This window comes from Bubalus bubalis, chromosome 7 (genome assembly GCF_019923935.1).
Source record: "Bubalus bubalis isolate 160015118507 breed Murrah chromosome 7, NDDB_SH_1, whole genome shotgun sequence".
NCBI lineage: Eukaryota > Metazoa > Chordata > Mammalia > Artiodactyla > Bovidae > Bubalus > Bubalus bubalis.
This window is the reverse complement of record NC_059163.1, coordinates 30,986,675-31,013,314: the sequence shown is the minus strand read 5'-3', so window position 1 is coordinate 31,013,314 and position 26,640 is coordinate 30,986,675. Positions and strand designations below refer to the sequence as shown.

At 40.7% G+C, this 26,640-nt stretch overlaps 1 protein-coding gene across 2 annotated transcripts in view; it reads left to right on the top strand.

Moving 5' to 3' along the window:
* Nucleotides 1-228: 228 nt before the first annotated feature.
* The window catches only part of SLC4A4 (solute carrier family 4 member 4), a 363,718-nt gene continuing 337,306 nt past the window's right edge, over nt 229-26,640 (top strand). The window contains exon 1 of one of the 2 annotated variants that reach the window (XM_044945800.2): nt 229-374. The gene's annotated coding sequence lies outside the window, so the exon portion shown is untranslated. Of the gene's footprint in view, nt 375-14,248; nt 15,657-26,640 lie in introns of those variants that run through there. The other variant, XM_044945799.2, reaches the window with a different exon arrangement.

Here is a 26,640-nt window from a genome sequence, read left to right as displayed (position 1 = left end):
TCTCTCCCCTTTTTCAGGGTCCAGTCCTGCCGGCTCCGGAGACCCTCCCGCCCCCGCGCCCTCGCTCTGTCCTCGCCTCCCTCCGCTCCGGAGCGCGCACCCACCCGGACTGCTAAGTTGTGACTACTTGGGCGGGGGTGGCTCGAGCCCCGCGCCTAGCGCCGACAACTTCCCGCGGTTCGGCCCCGCCGCGCCCCGGGCCCGCGCCTCCCGGGATCCCGCGGGCTCCCGGTTTCCAGCCCCGGCGGCGCGCCGGGCAGCGCTTCGGAGGCGGCGGCAGCGGCGGTGGCAGCGAAGGCGGCGGCGGCAGCGGTTGCTGCAGCCCCACACTCAACCGCCAAACTGGACGAGCGACGGAAGCCGGACCCCAGGAGGTGAGCACCCGGCCAGGGCCGGGGAAGGAGGGTCAGCTCGGGGCAGCTCCTGGAGGGGGCGCGGGCGGCCTGGGCGCGCGCGGGGAGTGAGAGAGAGAGGTCAGTTGCGGGCCGGGCATCTTCGGGGGCTGGGCGCCCGGCGGAGTGTGGAAGCAGATTCCGCAGAAAAGTACTTTTTTCTTCTTAGCGTTTAGAGGGGGACGTTGGATGGTCCTGCTGCACCCGCATGGTCAAGCCCGCCCCCCTCCCCGACACCCCTCCGCGGCGCTCACCTGGCGTCCCTGCCCGGACTTTGGGGCCACTGTATCCCGGGGGCTGGGCTCCGGCGCAGGACACGTGTGTTCCTGCCTGGGTGAGCTTTGGAGGCCCCAGAGTGGCCGGGCACCTGCCGGAGAGGGAGACATCCCCAAACACACTCACGGGGGAGGCCGGAGGATGGGGGCAGGGGACTTTCGGTGCCACCGGGACCGCGACCCCCACTTCACTACCAGCCGGGAGACCGATCATTCACATCTCTCCCTGGCACGCCGAAAGCGGGGGTGAGTCAGGCAGATTCTCTGCAAGTGGCACACACACACGCTTCTTTGCAATTGATTTGGAAAGGGGAGGTTAAACTGGAATTTCTCTTGGCCGGCGACAGTGGAGCTCTTCCTCAGGTACTGGGCACATGTGCGTCTTGGCAAGAGGAGGTGATTTCTTCTTTCTTAAGTGCATTTTACCCAGCCTTTGCCAGTCCGTTAATAAGAGTCGCCAAAGGAAGGTAGCAGTTGGGAACTACATCAGCAAACTGCAGCAAGCCCCGCAAGGAGGGAAGTTAATTAAAGAACAAAAGAATCGCAACAGCAAAAAACCCCGAACTTGATAGGAAAGATGGAGAAGGAAGCCATTCTACCTCTGTTCGACCATCGTAAACCATTTTTCAGAAGAGTTTCTTGTAAAACTTCCGTGTTGTTTTTTTTTTTTCCCCCACCCCTCACTCCTTCTCAAGGCCTTACCTTCACAACGTAATTGGCCCTCAGCGAGCTCTTTCCAGACTTGACAATGAAGAGCATTTAACAGTTTTAGTTTATGTTCCTCATTTCTTTTCCCATTTCACTTCAGTGCTGGAGAAAGTTGTGGCTAATGGGAAATCGTGAACACTGGGTTGTGCCAAACACACATTGTCTCAAATCCTGGAATGGTTCCTTTCCTGAGAGACACTGCCTTGTACCATATTTCCCCTTTTCCTTGTATCTGGGACTTGGAGTTTGAATATTACCTGAATTAAATTTAAGCATACTTTGCCCATTAGGGCTTATTTTTTCATGTTGATTTGAGTAGGTTGTTCACAGCAATGAGAGCAGTATCCAGTAGCTTCTTATAGCCAACATAATGTCTTTTGAAAGGCTTCTGACTTAAGAACTCTCTTCCTTGTATCTATCACATTAGCATTTAAGTGATTTTCATGGTCATAATGGCACTTAGACTGAGGTTATTGGTATAGCTTCAGTCAAAGGAAAATGTCTGCTTCTTTTTTTATAGCTTTAACAACTGAGAAAAAAACTTTTACTTTCATTTTAAAGTTAAATGTAGTGATAGGATTCTGTTCTCTTGCTATTACATCTTGAAATTCAATAGTTTTTACTTTATCTCAGCGTCTCTGGTAAGATGACAAAAACCTGCCACATATAAGGGTAGAGAGAGGAAAGTAGTACTCTTATGAACTCTTGAGGCATAGCGCATTTATCAGGGTGTGAGGGTGGGAGGGATAAGATGGGATAGTTTGATAGTCTAGGCATGTCCACCCTTCTGAAAACAGAAAACAGACACCTTGAAGAAGGTGTTTTCAAAATGAGATTTGGAGTATCATTTAATGGTTCGGGGTCATTCTACAGAATGACCCTTAGTAACATATATAAGGCATGCCAGCCAATGAAATATCCATAATGTACTGTTTATAGTGGTGTATCTCTTTTAGTTCATTTTGTTGACATAAAAGGACTTTAAATGTGTGAATATTCGTGTTATTGTTTTCATCTTTTAAAGGATGAGAATACATTTTGGGTTTACAACCATGTGTGAAAGCACTACAGGGAATCATATTTAGAGAAAAAATGTGATAGAAATGGGTAACCTTTGGGACAAATTCCAGCACACTCTGGTGGTAATTTCATTTTTCACTGAGCTCTGGCAAGTATAATTTTCAGGTTCTGATCCCTCGTTCTGATAACAAGATCAATGTCTGGCCATGGCTTACATCTTAAAGAAAACACAACACTTAAGGAAAGGAAATACACATTAGTTGGTGAATCACATAGATAATCAGGTTTCTCCGCCTGCCTCTGAGGGCGCTGCAGTCTGCGAGGACTAGTGTTGTTAGTCCTGTGAGAATTCACTGCTAAAGTGTGCCAATACACATCATCTACTTGTTTCCTGGAGCGTTTTTGGTGTTCGTTTTTAATGTGAATGAAAGCCGAGACTGGAGTTGATAGGTATTAAGATTGGGAGTGGAAAGAACAAACTCAGAAGAGAAAAATGTAGTAATGATGAAAGTTTTAAGGAGTTTTTCCTTTATATAGCTGAATGAAAAGAATCAGGGTACATGATTTGATGGGACAGAGGAAGCTGTGAGTGGAACACATATCTGGATTCTCACTGTGGCTGCAGTTTCTGAGGTCAACCTGTGAATTATGAAATTAGTCTGTGTTGGGGAGGGCCATTTAGCAAAACACATAGTTTAGGAACATCCTAAACTTACGTAAAGTTCATAAGACTTTACGAAACTAGATCTTGCTACTTTCGGGGATCTTTTGCATAATGTAGGAATTTGAAAGAAGGGAAAGAATAATGTTTCGTTCATACAAGATCAGGGCTAAGTTGTATTTCACGTACGTGTTTGCCTTTCTCCCAATAGCTAAGAGTTTGATTTATGTCACAAGTAGAAAACATGCTGCTGTCCTTCTAACATTAATGTGATATTTTATATCCCCTGTAGTGCACACTGTTAGTTATTTTTCCAGCAGTGAAGATGGATTTTTCTAACCTACCATTTTACTCAGGCCTTTTGTCCGATGTACATTACGCACAACACACAGGCACATGCACAGGTACACGAGTACTCCTCATTTGTAGAGGTGGCCGATTATTTTATCTGAAAGCTGTATTTATGACTGTCATAATGATTTTGTGGCAATGACTTTTATTGCATTTCTCTAGTCTCTGCAGTGGAATGGCATTTCCAACAGGGCATCAAAAGGACAGCCAGCTATGAAATATGATGGATTTATTTACCTGCTGTGACAAAGAAGAGAGAAAACTTTTTCTTCCAATCTTCTTCATGAGGTTCATAATTTCACCCTCGATGATATGGTCTTATTTGCCTTTGGATTAAGTTATGTGTTCGAAAAGATGGAGATAGACCTCATCATGGTGAAATCCTGTACATCTATAGTTGTTTCTAGAAGCCAAAGCATCATCTTTTTCTGCAAATTAAGTAGATGTAAGGGATTATCATGCTTGTTTAAAAGATGAGGAAGCCAAGGCACAGGGAACTTTGTATGCTTTTCTTAAACTAAGTGGAAAATTATTGGTTGAGGTGGGAATGAACATTTCATCTTTGAACTACTGATACCTGTTTCTGAAATGACTGTCCTCAAATGAGTGTTGTTTTAGTTAGGGTTTTTAAGATACTAAAGCAGATAAACATTGATCCTGATGTAAGGTGAGAGTTTCTGCTCCTTGTTTATCATTCTGTGTAGTGGATGCACACACCCAGCTCTTCTTTATTTCAGGACCTGCAGTGCCTGTGCGGAGAAGGCAATGGCACCCCACTCCAGTACTCCTGCCTGGAAAATCCCATGGACGGAGGAGCCTGGTGGGCTGCAGTCCATGGGGTCGCTGAGGGTCGGACACGACTGAGCGACTTCACTTTCACTTTTCACTTTCCTGCATTGGAGAAGGAAATGGCAACCCACTCCAGTGTTCTTGCCTGGAGAATTCCAGGGATGGGGGAGCCTGGTGGGCTGCCGTCTATGGGGTCGCACAGAGTCGGACACGACTGAAGTGACTTAGCAGCAGCAACAGCAGCATCGGTGCCCGTGGGTGACTTTTTTCAGTTTGTGTGCCCCAGTTCTAGCTCCAGTCTTGAGAGCTAACTTTTATTTTTCATGGAGAATGAGTACAGAAAGAAGTTACATAAATTAAGATGTAAAAGGATTTTACAAGTAGTATTTCAGGTTTTTTGTTTTTTTTTTTTTACATATTGTGGATTACTGTGTAGAAAGAGACTTTGTCTGTTGCACTTGAGTTCTGTTTTGGAAACCTTAAAGTTTTAAATAAAACTTGCAGTATACTTTTTGGGAGGATTTAAAAAATCAAGGTTAATAAAAATACAAAATGAGAAAGGAATATATTCTTTGAAACTGATAGCATGTTCTATGAATGACACAGTTAGCAAAGCTGTTCATAATGTCTTGGATAAGAAGTTAGCAGTCCTTTTCTTTTTTATAAACGTATTCACTAGTGATATTCTCTTATACTATTTGGAAGTAAGTAAACTCCTGGGATCTGGAATTTTATGTTGGTTGAGTCTTAGCCTAGAGACCTAGTATTCATGGGTAGAGCCCAGTGGAAAAATGAAAGTGTTAGTATTAGTAGCTCAATCATGTCTGACTCTTTGTGACCCCATGGGCTGTAGGCCGCCAGACTCCTCTGTCCACGGAATTCTCCAGGCCAGAATACTGGTGGTTTGCCATTCCCTTTTGCAGGCGATCTTCCTGACCCAGGGATCAAACTGGGGTTTCCTGGGTTATTGTTGTTGTTCTGTCACTCAGTTGTGTCTGGCTGTTTGTGACCCCATGGGCTGAAGCACTCCAGGTTTCCCTGTCCTTCACCTTCTCCTGGAGCTTGCTCAAACTCATGTGCATTGAGTCAGTGATGTCATCCAACCATCTTGTCCTCTGTCACCCCCTTCTCCTCCTGCTGGGTTACAGACTGATTCTTTACTAGACATTTGAGCTACCAGGAAAGCCCTAGAGCCCAGGAACATCTCCATCTTTTAGTAACTCCTGTATCTGGCATATTCGTCAGCAAAACAGCCTGTAAGCAGGCAAAACAGAGGTTAAAAAGAAAGACCTACATTAAAGAGGATTCACTTTACTCATAGGAGATACCTCACATGAGTGGCTGTTCACATGCAGTGTGACTGATTATAACATATCTAGTCCTGTGGTAAATAGTAAACTACACATTGGAAGATAGAAATGGCCTGGTACTGGCAGCTGCATGGATAACATTGAAAAGTCCCCGAGAACAGCTTGGTAGTCAAGGAAGAGATCGACTAAGAGCTAAGAGACGTGAGAATGAAAAGAAGCTTGGTGGTTGAGGACTCTTTCCACTGTCCTGATAACATCACTTCATACATTTCCTTCCCCCTCTTCCATTTCTCCTTTCTTTCTTTTCTCCTACTCTTCTTCCTGTCTAAGTTTTTGTGGAAATATAACGTGTATAGAAAAGTATGTTGTTGTTTAGTTGTTAAGTCGTGTCCAACTCTTTGCAACCTGCCAGGCTCCTCTGTCTGTGGGATTCTCCAGGCAAGAATACTGGACTGGGTTGCCATTCCTTCTCCAGGGGATCTTCCCGACCTGGAGATTAAACCTGCGTCTATTGCATTGACAAGCGGATTCTTTACAACTGAGCTACCAGGGAAAAGTATGGTATAGAAAAGTATGTGTGTCGTTAAATGATAAGTAAACAGTTCAGTGATTTACCTAAATGAATAGAGCCCTGGGCATCAGCACCAAAGGCCAACACGTAGACCACTGTCAGCAGCCAGAAGCTCCACTCTCCTCCCCGCAAGGGTAGCTTCCCTCCTGAAGTCCCTTCTGGGACTGCAGGTTACTTTTACCTGTTATTGAACTTTCTACCAGAATACATGTTCTGTATCCTTTTTGCCTCACTTCTTTTGCTCAGTGGTATGTGTGTGAGGTTCATTCTTGTTTTGCGTTTTGCAACAGTTTGTTTTTTCTCATTGTACTGTCGTGTTTCATTTTATGAGGCCACATTTATTTATCCATTTCACTCTTGATGGATATTTGAGGTTTTTTTCCCCCAGTTTTTGGTTATTATGAAAAGCAGTGCTCTGAGCATTCTTACATATGTCTTTTAGTATGGGTAGGAATTTGGGATGTGTGTTATGAGTTGAATTGTTGAGCCAGTCTTAGTAGATAGTGATACCAGCATCTAATGAGAGTTTTGGCGGCCCCATATCCTTAAAAACAGCTACTGTTATCTCTCTTTTTAATTTTAGCCATTCTAGTGGATATGTCGGAGAAGGCAATGGCACCCCACTCCAGTACTCTCGCCTGAAAAATCCCATGGATGGAGGAGCCTGGTAGGCTGCAGTCCATGGGGTTGCTAAGAGTCGGACAAGACTAAGCGACTTCACTTTCACTTTTCACTTTCATACATTGGAGAAGGAAATGGCAACCCACTCCAGTGTTCTTGCCTGGAGAATCCCAGGGACGGGGGAGCCTGGTGGGCTGCCGTCTATGGGGTCGCACAGAGTCGGACACGACTGAAGTGACTTAGCAGCAGCAGCAGCAGCAGCAGCAGTGGATATGTAGTGGTATCACATTGTGGTTTTAATTTGCATTTCCTGGAGTACCTTTTGTACTTTTTAATTGTTTATTGGCTTTGTTTTTCTTCTGTGAAGTTCTAGTTCAAGGTTTTGGCTTAGGAGTTTCTGTCCAGTATATTATCCCAAGTAAGGAACGTTTTAGGACTTGGGGAGTAAACCTACCTTATTTGTCTAGAAAGGTCAGCTAACCAGGCAGACTCATTTCACCAGTGTTTTTATATAATAACTAAAATAAATGGGTGAAGAGATTAGAGCAGTTTTTTTTAAGTGAAAATGAGTTTATTCAGAGAGATATACGTTCCATAGGGAGCATGTGGCCATCTCAGAAGATGAGAGGGGCTCCAGAGCCCAGGAGGTATGGGGTTGTTGGTTTTTATGGACTGGGTAATTTTATAGGCTAACAAGTGGGAGGAGATTCCATCTATTTTGGGGAATGGGCGGGGATTTCCAGGAATTGGGCCACAGCCCACATTTTGGCCCTTTATGGACTGTCATGGCACCTGTGAGTGTGCCCTTTAGCATGTGCTGATGTATTAGATGAGCATATACTTAGCCTGTCTACGGGGAAGTAGAATCTTGCAACATCTTGGGCCTAGTTGCTTCTAAACAGTTTTTGTAGTATCTTGTTTGAATAGAAATATTTGAACTTGTACACACCCTAGTCTGGATCTGTAAAACTTTTTCCTTAAAAGCTTTAACACAGTTCAAAACCATACAGAATATATCCTCTGTGGTTCCCATGAGAGTAGAGCATCTTGTAATGTGGTTCTGCCCAGTGACTGATGGAAATGTACATTTGGAAGGTATGAGTTGGAGACCCAGCTCTATTACTTATAAGTTACTTGATTTAGAGAATTTAGAAAATCATCTAGATCTCTTATTTTTTCATTATTATTAAAATGGCTGTAAAACCGAATTCATTAGAGCTATTATGGAAAACAATTGAGGTGTTATTTTTAAAGCTTTCTTCAAAACTGTAAATGGCCAAACATATTTTAGTTATTTCATTATTGTTGTTGTGTTCTAAACATACCTTACTCTTGAATTGTGCCAACAGTGAGAACAGTTCCTGACACAGTAATAGATGCTTGTTTGCTGAATGAATGAACTACACACTTAAGCAGTCTTTTTGAGCTGTTAACTCTGCATGCTTCACACTGTGTTTTTACATTTTTTTCCTCTAGGACTTTTACTTTTTATGCTAAAGCTGAGCAGGGAACAGGGTTTATTAAACATCAGCTTGAAAAATTGAGTCTAATAGCCAGCGGCTTGAGATCACCCATTTCACTATATAGCTCATATCAAATTTATGCCCCCAAGTAACACACGCAGGACCGGGAAAACCCTCGAAAATGATTAAAGTGCTCTTCACCCTATGGGTGAGCCCTCAGAGCTTACACACTGAATATTTTTTGCTTCTGTAATTAGAATGCTGGCCAACAATTTTCAGATTTAAAATCTTGTAGTGAGTTTCCCAGTGCTGATACCCTGGTAACCATGTTTCATGAAAAATTGAATATTTAAAGGTGAACAATCTGATAACTGGAGCTTGTAGAGAGCCCTTTCAGCTTAGTATGGATAAGATCATTCTCAGATACGTTGATTATAATGTCAGAAGCAAACCTGCAGCATATACTTTATAAACTCTTGTGTAAAGCAGTGATTCCTAATCCTTTGAAAGGTCTGACTCTCAACTATTGGTTTTACTTTTTGACCCTCTTTATTTCTTCACCTGAAAAGGAGTTTAATGCCTATATTTATATTTAAATGAAATATAATGAGAATTTGCATGATCTTTATTTCAGAGAATTACATGATAAACAATAGAAGGTATCCCTTTGCAAAACCAGACTTGCAGCAGAAGGAACTTGGAATTTGATGTGTAAATCTAGTTAGATTTTCTTACCCAAAGGCTGAATTTTCTTTTTTCTCATATTTGAGTCTTTTCCTTTTCTTTTGAGATCTGGTGGTGGTGGTGTTGGCTGGTTGGCTTTTGTCATTTAAGTAAAACTGTTTTGCAGTTCTCAGAGTACTGAGTATATAACACATATTGCTTCAGAATAACGTAAGTTAGTCTATATTTTATGAGGACGTTTACATTTTAGGTAGCATCCCTCATATGTGCTTGACCCGAATGTGGCTGCTTTAGGGTGATTTACTGGAAAAATGGAATCATCTGGAATAACAAGACAGCTTTTGTTTTCTTGTTACAGACATAATGCTATGGAAAATTGAAATAAATACAAGGGGTAATTATGGTCTGCCTTGTTAAACTACTATTTTACAAATAGCGAATTTCAGAAAGCCTCATCTTCTGTTCTGGGTGATTTCATTCCTGTAAGAAGTTAAAGTGGGTCTTTTAAAAACAAAAAGCACCCAAGCATGTCTGGTTATTGCTGTGTTAAATGCTAGATGCAAGGCTCCTCTCTTTTGTGTCTACTCAGCACTTGTGACTTTTAAAAGACATTGACGCTGTGGATTTAGGGAAGAGCAACTATTTAAAGAGTAGGATCATGACAATGATAATATCTAAACTGATGTCCCATGAAAGTGAAGTGAGAGTAGCTCTTCCGTTTCTCCTGCTCTTCAGCGTGGAAATCTGTTGTCTCTAATGGCCTGATGGGGAGATTCTTTTCTTTTTTTTTTTTCAATCTTTTTGACATGTACACAGTGCTATATTTATTTATTTATTATGTATTTAAAAAATTTATTTTTGGCTGTGCTGGGTCTTTGTTGCTGCAGGCGAGCTTTCTCTAGTTGCAGAGAGCGGGAGCTACTCTCTAGTTGCCGTGCTTGTGTTTCTCATTGCGGTGGCTTCTCTTGTGGCTTCTCTTGCTACGGAGCACAGGCTCTAGGTGCATGCGCTTCAGTAGTGGCAACTTGCAGGCTCTAGGGCTCAGGGGGCTTCTGTAGTTGTAGCATCAGTCATTAGTCGTGGCTTGCCGGCTCTAGAGTGTGCAGGCTTAAGTACGGGTGGTGCACGGGCTCAGTAGTTGTGGTGCTGGGACTTAGTGGCTCTGCAGCATGTGAAATCTTCTATGATCGGGGATCGAACCCATGTTCCCTGCATTGGCAGGTGGGTTCTTATCCACTATGCCACTAGGGAAGTCCCTGGAGGTTCTTAATGTCTTTAACACAAGGCAGGCTTTGGTACTTTCTACCCCAGACTGACCATGAATAAAGTTCTGAAAATGTTATTTGTGAAACTTGTTAGTTCAGAGTGAGGACGGAGTGAGCTCACTGGGCAGTTTGATTGGACCTTGTATGGGTGGCTGCCCTCCTAGAACCTTCCCCTTGAGTGTTGCATGTTGACTGCAGCTGCATCGAGACCTCACACCTGGAGCTGCTGCAGAAATGCCTTCATTCCTTTGACCTCTAGAGACGCGACCTTAGGAATGTGAGATGAGCACTCCTGGTGTTAGCAGAGAGTGGGGCTTTGTGTCAGGAGATGGCTAGCGTACTGATTACAATCGCTTTTAGAAAATTGCTGAGTGTTAACAGGTTGAGAAGAAACACACAGCTCACACATTTGCAGTTTTACAAGTTGAACTGCTTTGCCAGGGAAAAGAGAGAAGGCGGATAGGAAGCGTCTCAAAAGATTTAGATAAATGAGATCAGATCATTTCCCTTGAAAAGTACATTAAGATATGAAACTAAAACATCCATCTAGAAACATCAGAAGAAAACATTATTCAAGTACTCACACTTTTTATTGCCAAAATATTCAGCAGTGAATTGTACACTAATTGACCCCTTTATTGCCTACTGCTCTGCACTGCCTTTGGTTTCATATGTGTTCCTGTTGTCTTCGTACACTTTCTGCCTCCTCACTGTGAGAACTGTCAGAGTAGCTTTCGGGGTCCTCACAGTGGATAGCATATTTTGTAGTGAAAATACTTACTTAGTGGAATGATAATGAGTCACTAAAAAATCTGGACAGACCAGTCAGAGATGCCCAATCATTACACTCAAATTTAATCTGAAGTCTATTTCTTCTCGAGAAATTCCTCCACTGTAGTATCAATAGCTTTGATCATTGTTATTTGGTCTTTCAAATATTTCTTGTGAAATATGTTGTCATGAAGTTTGGAATCCAGTAACTTTGGGGATGAAACTTTTGTTATTAGAGTTTGTGATGTTTTATATTTTATAGTTCCTTGGAAAAATGATCTAACCTTTTTATTTAGATAGGACTCTATTTTATCTAGTCTCTGAATTGGATGCAGTTTTATGCATTAATTTCTTGAAAGTAAAAATGAATTGTTAGCACTTAAAAAAAACTTTTTGTTTTGAAATAATTGCAGGCTCACAGGAAATTAGAAAAATATAGTCCAGTTTTTACTTAGCTTTCACCCAGCTTACCCCAATGAGCACTGCTTTTAAGATTTCTAAAGAGGCATTTACCTAAAAAAAAGTTTATAAGGAATTGTAATTTTTATGCCTTCTCTGAAGAATATGTATAGAAGGTATTGTTAAAAAAAAAAAAAAACATGTTGAAATGAAGTACACCTAGTACTTTGGGGTCAGTTCAGTCGCTGAGTCGTGTCTGATTCTTTGCAACCCATGGACAGCAGCACGCCAGGCTTCCCTGTCCATCATCAACTCCCGGAGCCTGCTCAAACTCATGTCCTTCAAGTTGGTGATGCCATCCAACCATCTCATCCTCTGTCGTCCCCTTCTCCTCCTGCCTTCAGTCTTTCCCAGCATCAGGGTCTTTTCCAGTGAGTCAGTTCTTCACATCAGGTGGCCGAAGTATTGGAGTTTCAGCTTCAGCATCAGTCCTTCCAATGAGTATTCAGGACTGATTTCCTTTAGGATGGACTGGTTGGATCTCCTTGCAGTCCAAGGGACTCTCAAGAGTCTTCTCCAACACCACAGTTCAAAAGCATAAGTTCTTTGTTGCCCAGATACTTTCTGAGTATCATTTGACAAATCTGAATGGGTGCCTCCTGTGGTAGGTGACGGGGGAGTCATTCATTAACTTAGGTATCCATGTCTGTGAATTTGGTGTTTGCCTCACTCAAATCATTCTTTTATACTGTATTGAACCAGGAGTTTTAAATCCAGATGTTGTTCTCATAAAATCTTTGGAAGATGTAACACAAATAAAAGTGAGGGAAAGTAAAACTTCTTTATGGTACAGCTCTTAGGGCATTTGTGATAATACTGGGCTTTATATAAAGGTAAGGGAATATCATTACTTTATATATATACAGTATATATCTGTGTATTATTCGATGTATATTATTTGCCTTATAGTATGTGTGCCTTATAATAGGTGCTAATGCACAATATATTGAGACATTAGAGAACATGTGTTTATTTTTATTTGTTTGTTTATTTGGCTGTGTTGGGTCTTAGTTGCGCCATGTGGGATCTTTTGTCGTGACCCACAGGCTCTTTAGTTGAGGCACTTGAATTCAGTTGCTCTGTGCCATGTGGGAACTTAATTCCCCCACCAGGGATCGATCCAGTGTCCCTTGCATGGCAAGGCAGATTCTTTATCACTACATCACTGGTGAAGCCCCAGATGTTTTACTTATTATGCGTAAATGATATTTCCAGTGAAATCTCAAGAATTTCACTATTCTTTGGTGTATTGATAAATATTGCATTTGAGCACATATTTGAGTTCAGTTATCACCTCCTAGGACTTTCCTGGTAGCTCAGATGGTGAAGAATCTGCCTCCAATGCTGGAGGCTTAGATTTGATCCCTGGGTCGGGAAGATCCCCTGGAGAAGGGAATGGCTATCCACTCTGGTATTCTTGCCTGGAGAACTCCATGGACAGAGAAGCCTCATGGGCCACGGTTCATGGGATCACAAAGAGTTGGAAATGACTGAGTAACTAACACACACACACACACACACACACACATCACCTCCTAATAGGGATCTTTTCATGCTGAATGTCTGTGTTCATCCATGTGTCTGAACCTTGTGAATTTTTCCTACGTGGCTCCCTCGAAGGTTTGTTCTTTTACCTCAAGACAGACATACCTGGGAAAGGTCTAGAGAAATACACTGCATATCATGAGAGTAGGGGGGTGTCTTTGAATCGATATTAGTGCTGTAGTGTTGAACAGTGAAGTCTGAAAGGAGACCTCACCTTCATCTGAGTCCAAGTCTAAGGAAAGTCGTGAATTCTCTGCCGCAAATCCAAGGACAGCAGTGCTAGGGAGACCACACAACTGAGAGACATAGGTTTAAGAGTTTAAATTTATGTAGTAGGTATTTCTGTGAGCAACATTTTACCCCAGGAGGAGAAACTGGCTTCTTGAGAGGCCCAGAATAAATCTTTAGGTAGATGCAGTATTTGTACAATTTAAAAGAAAGGATGGCTATGTTTGATCTATAGATCTCTTTGGACAGTCTTCTGTCTGGACTCGGCTCTGTCACGACCCTTTGTGTGAGTCTCCTTCCATTTTGTAGAATGATCTCTTGCTCTTTGATGTCTCTGTCAGATGTCACTGAAGGGTGGTCTGGGGGATCGTGGGTCTGGCCTCACATGACATTTCCTATAAAGTTTACCTGCTTCATCTGGTCTTGTCTTAGCTCTTGACCTTGACTGGAAGGTACTAGTGTAAATGCATTGTTTTACTTGAAGCTATAAAATGATCGCATCATTTAACACTCCTTGTAAACTTTCTCTAAATCAAGTCCACACCTTGCTGGCTGAGAAAATAAAATTGGGTGTTTCTGAGTAATTAAAACCAACACTTTTGGTTCAGGGTTCGTTTGGGATAATTCCATTACTCTAAAAGAGCTTGCTTTCCTAACTAAGTGAAATTTATTTTGTAGATTTAAAAATAAGTGAGTTGGATACCCTAGATGTCGTATTATATCCACAGATTAAATAGCTTGGAAAGTCCAGTGCCATGTATTCCTGTTTGACCCACAGCTCTTAGCTTCTGTGATGGAAGGACTCTAGTATAAGGATTTGAATAATACTGTGTCCTTTATATAAAAACCGAAGTGGTGGAAAAAACCAGGCTCGAGTAGGTGGCCCAGGCTTTAAGCAGGTGGCTGCTTGAATAAGGAGCTTGTGGTATAACTTCTCAGTCTTATTTAGACAGTGAAGGGTTCAGTTCTAAGGTGGGCATCGAGGGATATGGGATCTAACAGGGCCCTGACGACTTGGGGAGCAGTGATGGCAGGGTGTGAATGCCTGAAGGTACCATGGATCCCAGTCTGTGGAATCAAGGGAGGGGAAGTCATGTTTTGGGAAGCCCATCTCTGGGAAAAAAAGCTCTGTCTGCTTAAACTGCAGGAGTGATCTATTTATCTACTGTCATTACAGTATTAAGTATTCACTTTAATTGAATTTTCTGATAACTGAAGCTTACCTAAGTAAGCATCCAGTTAAAATTGTCTTAAAATATGTTTCTGATGTATATCATTCTAAAATGAATTGTACACACTTATCTCCTTTCTTAGCAATTTATTGAAAATAATTTCCCCTTTTGTTCATTTCTCATGGTCTTTATACAGTTCAGCAGTGCTCTTTGGGCTGGAGGTGTGTGGAGCTATTGCTCCGCATATGTGTTCTCATATTGCTGTGCTTTATTTATTTTTTTAAGTTTAAATTTATTTATTTTAATTAGAGGCTAATTACTTTACAATATTTAGACGTTCTTTTGCTTATCTTTTATGTTGTAAAGAGGATGTCTGAGCTATGTCTGAACAAGGATTAAGGGTTTTGCTCTTTGCTTTCATGGTGGGCAGTGACCTTCAAAGTGTGTGTTCTCATGAATTGAGCATGTTGAACAGTTTTTGTTGTTGTTGTTGTTTTGGTTTGGTTTCTTTGGCAGTGCCACATGGCATGTGGAATCTTAGTTCCCCACCTGGAGATCGAACCCACACCCCATGCATTAGAAGTGCAGTCTTCTGAACACTGGACCACAAGCAAAGACTGAGAGGGCCATGATGGGGACTGTGCCCAAACAACGAGGCCTTAGCTGTATTGAGAGAGAGACTGTAAGACAGATTGGAAGGACACATTTCCCTGAGGGAGTCTGAGAAGCATGGGCCAGGGAGGGCTGCTTCAACCAGGTAGCAGAGTAGGGCTCTGGGGTGATGGAGCCTGAGGTGGTAGCTGTGTCTTCCTCAAAGGTTTCGAGGATTAGGAGACCAGGAGAGAGGATTCTGGGCAGAACAGTGGCATTCTCCAGTAGTCAGTGGCCTTCAGTGAAGAGGCCTGAGTAGACGGTCATGAAAGGATTGATGGTGAGCACGGCTGACAGACCCTAGAAATGAGGGAAGGTTGCGGAGATCCAGCAGTCCTGTGGCAAATTTCGGTTCTTGTTACCAAGACCTCTTTGTACTTATAGGTTCTGAGGCCTGTGGAAACACCCATGGAGCTTGTTTTCTGAATCTGCCTTACCGTCAGGATTTCAGTGTACTGTTTATGGGCATGGACTCTGGAGCCAGAGTGCCTGGACTTGAGTCCTAGGACGGTCTTAGGTTGGTTCCTGGAAAGCAGGTTCTGATTGGGTGGGATGTTTATTGGGGCTTGTGCTGAGGTATATAATACCTGTGAGGGAGTGAAGGAAGTTGGATGGGGCAGGAGGAGGAGGTGAAGTCGATACGAAGGCAGCCAAGGCCTCTGCTGATCTCCTTGGGAGTTCCAGAGCCGAGCAGACCCTTCAGAGTTGTCTTGTCTCGAGGTAAGGGAGCCAGGCCTTTCTACCCCATGTTAGCCAGTTGTGAGATGGGGGCTGTCCTTGGACAAGGCTGTGACCTTGGCTCAGGTGACTCTGGAGTAAGACTGAGCTGAGCATTATCAGTCACCCAACATTCCCATTGGGGAAGCCCCTACTTTGTGAGGAGGAGATCTGGGTAGTGCAGCCTGGACCCCAAATCCTTAGTGCTCCAGCTCTTCATCTGAACCTCCCTCCTTTAATTCCGAGGCTCTTAAGTGAGTTAATAAATGTGAAATGCTTAGAAGGGTTTGTAGCACACGGTAAGAATGATTTAGGTGTTAGTTATTATCATCATACATGACTTTATCAGCTCTACATTTCCCTTATAATATAGTTTTTTTAGTACAATATGAGTTTAAAAGATAATGCTCTTTATTAATTTTTCCTTGATTTTCCTTGCAAGAGGAAAAAATCTGACAATATCCTTGTAAGAAAAATAATTTAACGTGGTAGGTATCTTAGTAGTGTTTGCAGTTTTAATTTTTACTGGAAGAAAGGAGCAAAGGCGATAATCCCTGATGATTAAATTTGAAGGATTTGGACGTATGGTGAATGAAATTTTTAGGTAGGTGTGTGTGTTAGTTTTAGCCTTTCTCAAAGTAACTTAGGTAAGGACCTTCCAAGTATAGGGGACATGGACTCACCTCTGCTATTGTGTTGGGGAGTGGCTGGATAAGGCAGTTGTTCATGGCCAGGTGATAGTGTCCATCTCAGAAGGTCACCAGGCTTTGCAGGTGGCTCAGTGGTAAGGAATTTGCCTGTAAATGCAAGAGACGCGAGTTCAGTCCCTGGGTTGGGAAGATTCCCTGGAGGTGGAAGTTGCAACCCACTCCAGTAGTCTTGCCTGGAGAATCCCATGGACAGAGGAGCCTGGTGGGCTACAGTCAGTGGGGTTGCAAAGAGTCAGACATGACTGAGTACACACACCGGCACTCAGAAGATCACCAGAGTCTTGCTCTTTGTCTTTCCTGTCACTCTGGTTCTAGATCCTAACATTACAACACAATTAGTAAATACAGCATTACCACTTAATTAAATTGCTTCATTTCTTAAACATTTCAGAATCGTTCTTTTCAACAGTCCAGTATTTAAGTTCCATAAATATAGAGCAGATCACCTGGAGTGTTTTAATAATTTGGTTTTGATTCAAAATAATGTTCTCATGGAGGCTCAGTCTGCCAATTCATTTCTCAGTCACTTGGGAACATAGCTAATTCCTTTGGACAGTTTCTATCTTCTTCATATTTGTATGGATGGAAAACATTGCACTTGAAATTACTTACTTTCCCTCCACCCCAACACCCCAGGCAATTATATTATAAGTAAATTGTTTATTTTTAAGGAACTGTCCGGTTGCCCTGTTAACATTGAAACAGAGATAGCTAATCATGTCTGCCACAAAACACTTCTTTAAGACATAACTGTGCCCATTCTTCTGTTTGCACCAATAGTCCACTGTTGGCATACCTTATTAAAGCTGGCAGAGTGGAGGAGGAGATACTGTGGTACTTCCTCTGAAGGAATTTTTTTAAAAAAGGCCTTCCTTGGATTCACTTTCTTCGCTAGTTTGCAATTGTTTGAAAGTATCCTCAGTTTATTTAAAATAAATGTCAATATTAGGCGCGAACCATGAAAAATCGTTTTTCTGCCTTTTTATTACATAATGATCCATAGAAGTTGAAGATTATATGGAACACACAGTAAGTATCAAGCTGAGTCAATGAGAAAATTTGTCTTTCGGTGTTACCTTATTTGGGGGTTGAGCACTGTATTGTGGGTTCCATGCAGAATTCCACAGTTAGTTTTGTTCCGTTAGCCAGGAGCCTCACGAAGAACATCTCCTTCAGCAACCAGAAGGGCTTTTTTTTTTTTTTTCCCTATTGAGGTTAGGAATGTTGAGTACATTTAAGATTTTACATCCATGCTCTTTTTGTTTTCTTGGTGGGAGAAATTTTGGGGAAGGAAGAATATGGATAAAAGATTTAAGACTGATAGATGTGTAGAAGGTATTCATGTTTAAAGTGGTGAAAACTCATCTCGTAATAAGCCCTTTCTAAAACCAAAGATGACTTTTTAAAAACTGCATTTTGGGGATTACAATGCATAAACCCTCTTTTTAGAGAAATGTCGTTGAGCTCGATGTAATGGAAATAAGTCTCAGATCCAAGAAGATTATGTCAGTACAGCTTTTAATTCTCTAAAACATGAAATTATAACATTTGTGTATATGATCTTCCACTGTGTAAGAGACAGGAAGTAAAAAGATTAATATTCTGCTCAAAATTGTTTCCAAAATGGACATAGGTAAGAATGAGTGTATCTTGTATGTTGCATATTTACCCCCAGAGTGAAAAACAATTACCACATGATGGCTTTGCAGAGTGTGGCCTGCTACTGTCTCATCAGGATTGACACATACACACTATTGATACTATGTATAAAATAGTTAACTAATGAGAACATACTGTAGAGCACAGGGAACTCTATTCAGTGTTCTGGGGTGACCTAAATGGGAAGGAAGTTCAAAAGAGAGGGGATATATGTATATGTATATCTGATTCACTTTTCTGTACAGCAGAAATGAACACAACATTGTGAAGCAATTATGTGCGTGTTAGTCGCTCAGTCGTATGCGACACTTTGTGGCCCCGTGGATTGTAGCCTGCCAGGATCCACTGTCCATGGAATTCTCCAGGAAAGAATACTGGAGTGGGTAGCCAGTCCTTTCTCCAGGGGATCCTCCCATCCCAGGGATTGAACCTGGGTCTCCTGCACTTCAGGCAGATTCTTTACTGTCTGAGCCACCAGGGAAGCCTGTGAAGCAACTATAGTCTAATAAAAACTACTTGAAAAAAACTGCTTCATGATTCCTCTTTTTTTTTTAGCATGAACACAGGTTTTTTTTTTGTTTTTTTTTTTAATTTAGTATTGGAGTGTAATTACTTTGCAATGTTGTATTCCAACAAAGTGAGTCACAAGAAAGTGAATCAGCTATATGTATACATATATCCCATTCATCTGGAGCCTTCCTCCCCGTCTCCCATCCATCCCTCTAGGTCATCACAGAACACTAAGCTAGGCTCCCTGTGCTATGCAGCAGCTTCCCACTAGCTAGCTGTTTTACACCTGGTGGTGTATGTATGTCGGAGAAGGCAATGGCACTTCACTCCAGTACTCCTGCCTGGAAAATCCCATGGACGGAGGAGCCTGGAAAGCTGCAGTCCAAGGGGTTGCTGAGGGTCCGACACAACTGAGCGACTTCACTTTCATTTTTCACTTTCATGCATTGGAGAAGGAAATGGCCACCCACTCCAGTGTTCTTGCCTAGAGAATCCCAGGGACAGTGGAGCCTGGTGGGCTGCCATCTATGGGGTTGCACAGAGTCGGACATGACTGAAGTGACTTAGCAGCAGCAGCAGCAGCAGTATATGTATGTCAATATTACCCTCCCAATTTGTCCCACCTGCCCCTTCTCCCACTCTATTCTGCCCTATTCCTCCGTGTCTTTATTCCAGCCCTGCAAATAGGTTCATCTGTGCCATTTTTGTGGATATCCTATATATGCATTAGTATATGGTATTTTGGAGAAGACAATGGCACCCCACTCCAGTACTCTTGCCTGGAAAATCCCATGGACGGAGGAGCCTGGAAGGCTGCAGTCCATGGGGTCGATGAGGGTCAGACACGACTGAGCGACTTCACTTTCACTTTTCACTTTCATGCATTGGAGAAGGAAAGGGCAACCCACTCCAGTGTTCTTGCCTGGAGAATCCCAGGGACGGGGGAGCCTGGTGGGCTGCCGTCTATGGGGTCGCACAGAGTCGGGCACGACTGAAGTGACTTAGCATATGGTATTTATTTTTCTCTTTCTGACTTGCTTTACTCTGTATAACAGACTCTAGGTCCACCCACATCACTATAAATGATCCAGTTCTGTTCCTTTTATGGGTGAGTAATATTCCATTGCTTATGTGTATCACATCTTTATCCATTCATCTGCCTGTGGACATTTAGATTGCTTCCATGTCCTGACTGTTGTAAAAATAGTGTGCAATGAACATTGGGATACATGTGTCTTGAATTATGGCAGGTTGGCTTTTATGTAGGTTTTAGTTGTATTTTGGTAAAAATAATTCCTAAATCTTGGACCACTGTTTTGGGTTTTAAAATGAATAGATTAAAACCAGAATATATTGTAAATAAGGAAAAATTCTTAACAAAACCTAATTTTTTTATTTAAATAGAATGACTTCTTGCCTTCATTAGAATATTAATCAAAGTTAATCAATTCTTAGATTGTTCATCTAAATTTATATATGTAGTATAGTCATGAACATTAAATGTTTGCCTAAATGATCACTAATACAGTATAAGTATGTTAAACTAGACTTTGATTACTCTCAAAGCTTTACACAAGAAATTTTTAATAAATTAACTGTTCATTTTGTTACTTAAATAAAAGGCAGAGAAGGAAGGATACTTAATAAGCATCTCACTGTGAATTCCAGTGAAACCACATTATTAGAATTTATATATTTTAAGGACTAGTTTTTTACTCAGTGACACTCAAAGGTTGTCTAAAGGGAAAGGAAGGTTGCATATGAGTGTCAGCTGTTTGGTCTAATGTTCTAAATGAAATGAGAAAAAAAGAAAAAGAAAAACATCATGGACTTAGACTAATGGTTCAGTTTCCAACAGTAAACCTAGTGAGTTCACTTTAAGTGCCGTTTGCTGCAAATTGATGGTGGTTTTTAGCACTTAGCTTCTTATCTCTAAAGCACTTTCCAAATGTTGAATAATTAATTACCACAACCCCCGTGTGGGGGTAAAATAGCAAGCATGTCTTTCTGTTTACCAGGAAACCATTATGGCAGAGTCTGTAAATGTTGATTTTTATTTTTAGAGGTTTCTGTGCTTTCCAAGGTGACCAGCTTTTAAAATGCTGTCCTGATTTTCAATCACAGAGTCATGGGAAAAGTAACCAAGGATATTGAGTACTTGAAAACTTTCTTCCCATTGTTCCTGTTGTTTTCATTTCAGTTCTACCTGCTCATCATTTTGGAATACAATTTTTTTTAATGGAATAGTTAGTTAAATTTAGTCTCTGAAATTAATACAGTCTCAAACTCACCTGGTAAATTCAGAATTTGGGAAGCCTGGTAGAACAATGGCAGTAAATCTAAGTGGCAAAAAAGTCACATTTGGAAGACCTTTTTTTAGCATTAAATCAAATTGTGTCTTTTAAAAAATTTATTTATTTTTGGCCCTGATGTGTGGCATATGGGATCTTAATTCCCCAACCAGGGTTCGAACCCATTCCCCCTGCAGTGGAAGTGCAGAGTCTTAACCACTGGACCGCCAGGGAAGTCCCTAAAAACGGTTTTAATAAATTAATGAATCTTTCAAACACTAGTTTTTGTAACTTAAACTGAACCTTGGAGTCTGAGGAATAAATGAATATATAGGTGTATGTTTTAGTAGTATATTATAGACAATTGAGCTGTGTGATATATAGAGGACAAACTTTTAAGAAACTAGAGAACGAGAAAGAGGATAAGAGGCTAATTTAGTGTAGAATAAAATGTGTAATTGAACACTGCTTTTAAAAAATCCGAAGAGACTTTGAGAAGACAGCCTCTTAAGTGAAGGTGCAGGATGGCAAGAGCCCTGAGGAGGTGGGTGGCTGAGCAGTGCTGGTGAGATGGCTTCTGGTGGCAACCTCAGTCTACCAGATGATAACACCTGCATTAGCCAGGCTAATTCTTGGCTTGTTTGTGTTGCCAGCGTCAGAGTGTCTACTGATTAGCTCTCTGGAGGGATGCAGTGCGAAGTCACTGTGGCAGAGGCAGGAGGCTCTCCATCCCTCAGCTTCTCAGCCTTCTAAACAGAAAAGAGCCAGAGCCTTCCTTTAAGAGGGGTTAACTAAACTGTTTCTGTTTTGAGAAACTGACCAGATAACGAAGAGAATGCTGTGGTGACTGTTTCTGATGAGTGTTGAGCATAGGATGGACACCTTTAAAGGCAGTGTAGAATTCAGTTCTTCATGTCATTTTCAAGGAGGTGAAATTCTGGAACTCTTAGAAGTGTCTGCTCACACTTGTCTGCTGAATGCAGAGATAGGTTCTTTATTTTGAGATCTGGAGGGCTGGGCTTTAGGTGGGGGCTCATGATCACACCAGATATTATATATAGAATTGGTATATGTATATGCTTTTGGAAGAGTGCATCCAGAGTATTCATGTTGCTAAAGTGGTGACATATACAAAATATTTAATATTTAATATGGACTAGTATCCCTTAACAGTGTTTACTTATTAATCCCCTACAAATAACAAAACATTATAGTTTTCAGGTTTATCTACTCCCCCCTAGATCTGGGTGGAAAGGAAATGAGAGACTATCAGCTCTAAGGTTTCACCTCTAAGATCCAATCTTTTTATGGTATCAGAAACATCAGAAAGTGCAATGATGCAATTAAAACCACTGAACATGGTTGTTTAACGACAGCACATTAAATTTGGAAAGGTAGTGATGGAGTCCAGTTTATCTACAATCAGTCATGGAGCTTTCTTCCTATCAGAGCCGAAGAAGGTGTGCCCATAAGAATAAGGCAGCTTCGACTGTATTTTTGTGGTTTAGGTTACTTTCAGATGTGAGGTGCTTTGACAGCATTTTTGTTGGAACCTGCTCACTGAATATGTGGTACATATGGGAAATAGGGAATTCTTTGCCCATGGGGTTCTTTTTATAAGCAATGAAGTTATTTTCCTGAATGTGTATAGGTTAATTTTTATAAATGAAATCATGTTTATGGGAAATTTTACAAATAAGGTCTTGATTACAACCCCCTAGGGGAATCTTGATATTTAAAGGAATGATGCAAATGCAAGAGAATTGGTAAATACTAGTGCAAAATAATGCCAGATAATTAGGGTTCTTTACTTGAGTTCATAGTTGGCCTTTGCAGGGGCAGAGGTTCAATAACCTCATGAAAATACAGCACCATTTAAGTTATATACTCATATATACATTTTATTTTGATATATTGACTACACGTTTCATCAGATTTTCAAAAGGTCTGTGGTTCCAAAAGAATCATTAACTTATATAATGTCAGAGTCTTATATATGCTTATCTAGAAAGAGGCCTTCTATATTGAAGATTTTGTTCAAAGATTTTGTTTAAACTTCAGAAGTTTAAAGATGGGTCATTGATAAAGAGTAAAATGGTGCAACAAAATGGACCTCAAACGTATTTAGGACTGCTGTGGGCTGAATGTGTGTGTTCCCCTCTAAATTCATATGTTGTAATCTTAATTCTCAAAGGTTATAGTATTAGTAGATGTGGCCTTTAGGAGGTGGTTAGGTCATAGGGATGAAGCCCGCGTGAATGGGATTTCTGCTGCTGTAAGAGATTCCCAGAGCTCAGTAGCCCCTTCTGCCATGAGAATGTACAGTGAGAAGTCTGGAAGAGGGTGACACCTGACTGTGCTGGTGGCCTGATCAGACTTCTGGTCTCCAGAACTGCAAAGAGTTCATTTCAGTCATCTGTAAGTTTCTCCTCCATGATAATGTGATACCACAGCCTGAAGGGACTAAGACAAAGGCTGAAAGTTCTGGAGATTTATTACACAACAACATAAATGTATTTAACACTACTGAACTGTGCACTTAAAAATGGCTAAGATGGAAATTTTTATGCAATTAAAAGAAAAAGAATTTAAGGCTGAGTACAGTGTTTGACAAATACTCAAGAAGATAAGAAAGGTCAAACCAGAACCCTGCAATTAACTGAGGGCCTGGGATTGAATATGTGAGTTACAATCTATGGATAATCCATGAATCTCATTATGATCAGTAGTTGGAACCATTTCACCCATGAAATGCACATTCATTTTGATTATGTATATCAGAAAGGGATAGGGTGGTTTCTTACTCTATTGATCAGTTTGGATTTCATTTCCTCTATCATGGTTATCTTTTGGAGGCAAATCTTGAATTCCTTAAGTATTCAGTCTCTGGCATCAGACTTTGGTCATTTTGCTTTGCTGTTTATGACTGTGGACAAGTGAATTAGCTTCCTTGAGCCCCTCTTCTGGAAAATAAGCATAGCAAGAGTACTGATCTCATAGAGCAGTTGTGGGAAATCATATGCTCTTGTATATATTGACAGCGGTGCCTGTCTCATGGTAAGGACTTAATAATTGCCAGCTTATTACTACTTTTGGAGTGATGCCTGCCAATAAGATAGATAAGATATAGCAGGCCGAAAGGACAGCGAGAAGAAGTGAGGTGTTGGCCATGTTCCAAATGCTATAATCGTCCCATGAATAAATGAGAGTTGATGCTTTATGTTATTGACACTAGTGTGAAGGCACTTGGAGAGTTTTGTTTGATTTAATATGTCTAGACACATGGGCCTTCCAAATCGAATATTTCTAAACTTCTTAATTCAGAATTATAAAAATTAAAATGAATCTATAACCATGTGTGAGGATAAATTTAGATATGCTTCCAAAACCTTAAAGGAAACTGTGCCTATAGGTACATATCACTGTCGATTTTAAATCTAAATATGATTTCCCAATATTTCATACACACATACAAGCTAATCAAAGGCCACAGACGGTGAAATGCATTTTCAGATGTTGAGATCATACTATTTAGTGAATAAACTTAATTTTCATCTTTCTGCAGTGGTAAAGGAAGAACTGGAAGTGGGAAAGTGATGCAGAATTTGCTTCTTCAGATTCTCCTTTATGAATCATTTCACGGTCTTCTAAACATCTTTGAATTTTTAAGAACTGCATGAAGGCCTTTTCCCCTTTATGTAGAAAAATTAGTGCTTGAATACTATTTTTTCCTCTTTCATTTACATTTGGGTTTAAGAAGTTTTTGGAAGGCTTCCTTCCTTGGGGAAATTAAAATAATTTGATATATCAAGGTTACTATTACAGATATCTTCTTACTGTTGGCTAATTACATCTTTAGAATTAAAAAAAGATTATTGGAAATAAAATCTGACATTACACAATTTATCACATTACATTAAAAGGGTTGTATTGTAGTGTGTGGAAGCACACTTGGTTCCTTTTTTTTGTACTAAAATCTTGTAATCTCATTTAATGATTTATCAATTATAGTTTTCCTTCCTGTTGTGGTATTAATATTTGCTTTCATTTATTATCATCTGGACCCTTCCATTTGAAGTCACCTTCCTGTTTACGCCTGTTAGAGCAAGCTAACCTCATTAATTTGGGTTCTAGTATGTCTGCATCAGTTTTTCAGGTTGTTTGTACCATCTCTTGAGGATTGCAGATGGTACTCAGAAAACCCTCACTTGGATCTAGGGTAACTTTCTTGTCATAACCAAAAAACATTTGACTTGAGATGAATATCTCTCAGCTTTTTTCCTCCAGTTTGCAGACTTGATATTGCTAGTAAGCAAGGGCATAGTTATCTTTTTTTTTTTTTTTTTTTGGCTGTTGAATAGCCATTATTTGGTTTCAGGAGAAATCATGACATTTATGTAGTCAGTGTCTAAAGAATGAATGACCCGTGTACTCAAAGTGACCATTGCAAGAAATGCTGAAGTGTTTTTGAGCTAGCTGAGTTTGTAGTCAATGTATTGTCCATGTTAAAATGACTATAATTTTTCAGGAAACATTTTCCTATGGGTTATTTCTCATAAAAAAAGTATTATTTGTGATCTCGCTTTTTCTGCCTCCTTCCTTGCACTCATCATCCTTACCCCAAGTAGCAGCTTAGGGAAATTAACCCAACTGAGGAGAAGGCTTTCTTCCTGCTACCAGGAATGCTATCTTTGTAGACAGAAAGGACAAAGAAATCTCTCTGTTAATCTTGAACAAGTGTATTTCTTGGTGTTTGAAGCTATGCAGAATTGTCTGTAATGAGTCTTTCTGTCTCAGTTGACTAGACTCTCTCCTCTATGAAGTGACTGTATTTTATTTATTTATTTATTAACAGTAAAAAGATGTTTATCAGTTTTCATAGTAAATATTTATTTTTTATGTCACTAGTCCTTGACTTGGACTGCTACAGAGTACATCTTCAATAAAAAGTTAAGTGAGCTGAACTGTTAGGTGTCCAGTTGCAGTAACAAAGGCGAAAAGTGAAAAAGAAAGAGTGTCGGATAATCAGAGTTCCAAAGAATTGTCTAACAAGTCTGAAGAGACTTCCAATTAAATATACGACAAAGCAAAGTCACATTCAGAATGTTTTTCTTTGTAATTTATCTTGGGAACATTTATTCATTTGCAGATCCGTGTGGTTTTTAGATCGCTTTCAAATAATATCTTTGTATGCCAGAGTGACTGCATCATACCCTTTTACCACAAAAGCACCTTCATAAAACAGTTTATCTTTTCATAATCACCTTCCATCTTTTCCCTTGCTTGTGCCTACAGATTTTGGGCTTTGGCTGGTGATTTAAAAAGGATTTATAATTTATTAGCTTTTTAACAAGATAAAGGCATAGTGATATTCCTATGTTTTTATACCAGAGTGAATTTAGATCTGTCACTACCGTTTCATTTAAAATGCAAAAGTTTTTACAGACTGCCTCTGAAACACCAAACAATTTGCAAGATTAAAATGTCAAAATTGTGAATGATTGTTTACACCATTCCCTAGGTACTTTTATCAGGGAGATAGAAAGACACTTTCTATTTAAATTCCTTTTATATTTCTGTCCTAATTAAGAGTATACTGGCATAAAATAGCACAGACCTTAATGTCACTGCATTTGAAAGTTTTAAAAACATGTGGGTTTGTGTAACACAACTTCCTGATAAATGTGGGCATAAACCTGGAAAGTTGGGCCCCTGCCCCCATCAGGCAGATGGGCATTTCCAAATCTCTCTTCTAAAAAGGTGGAACATTTGGCAATCTAAACCTGCATAGGTTGGGAGTAAACACACGTTGGTGAT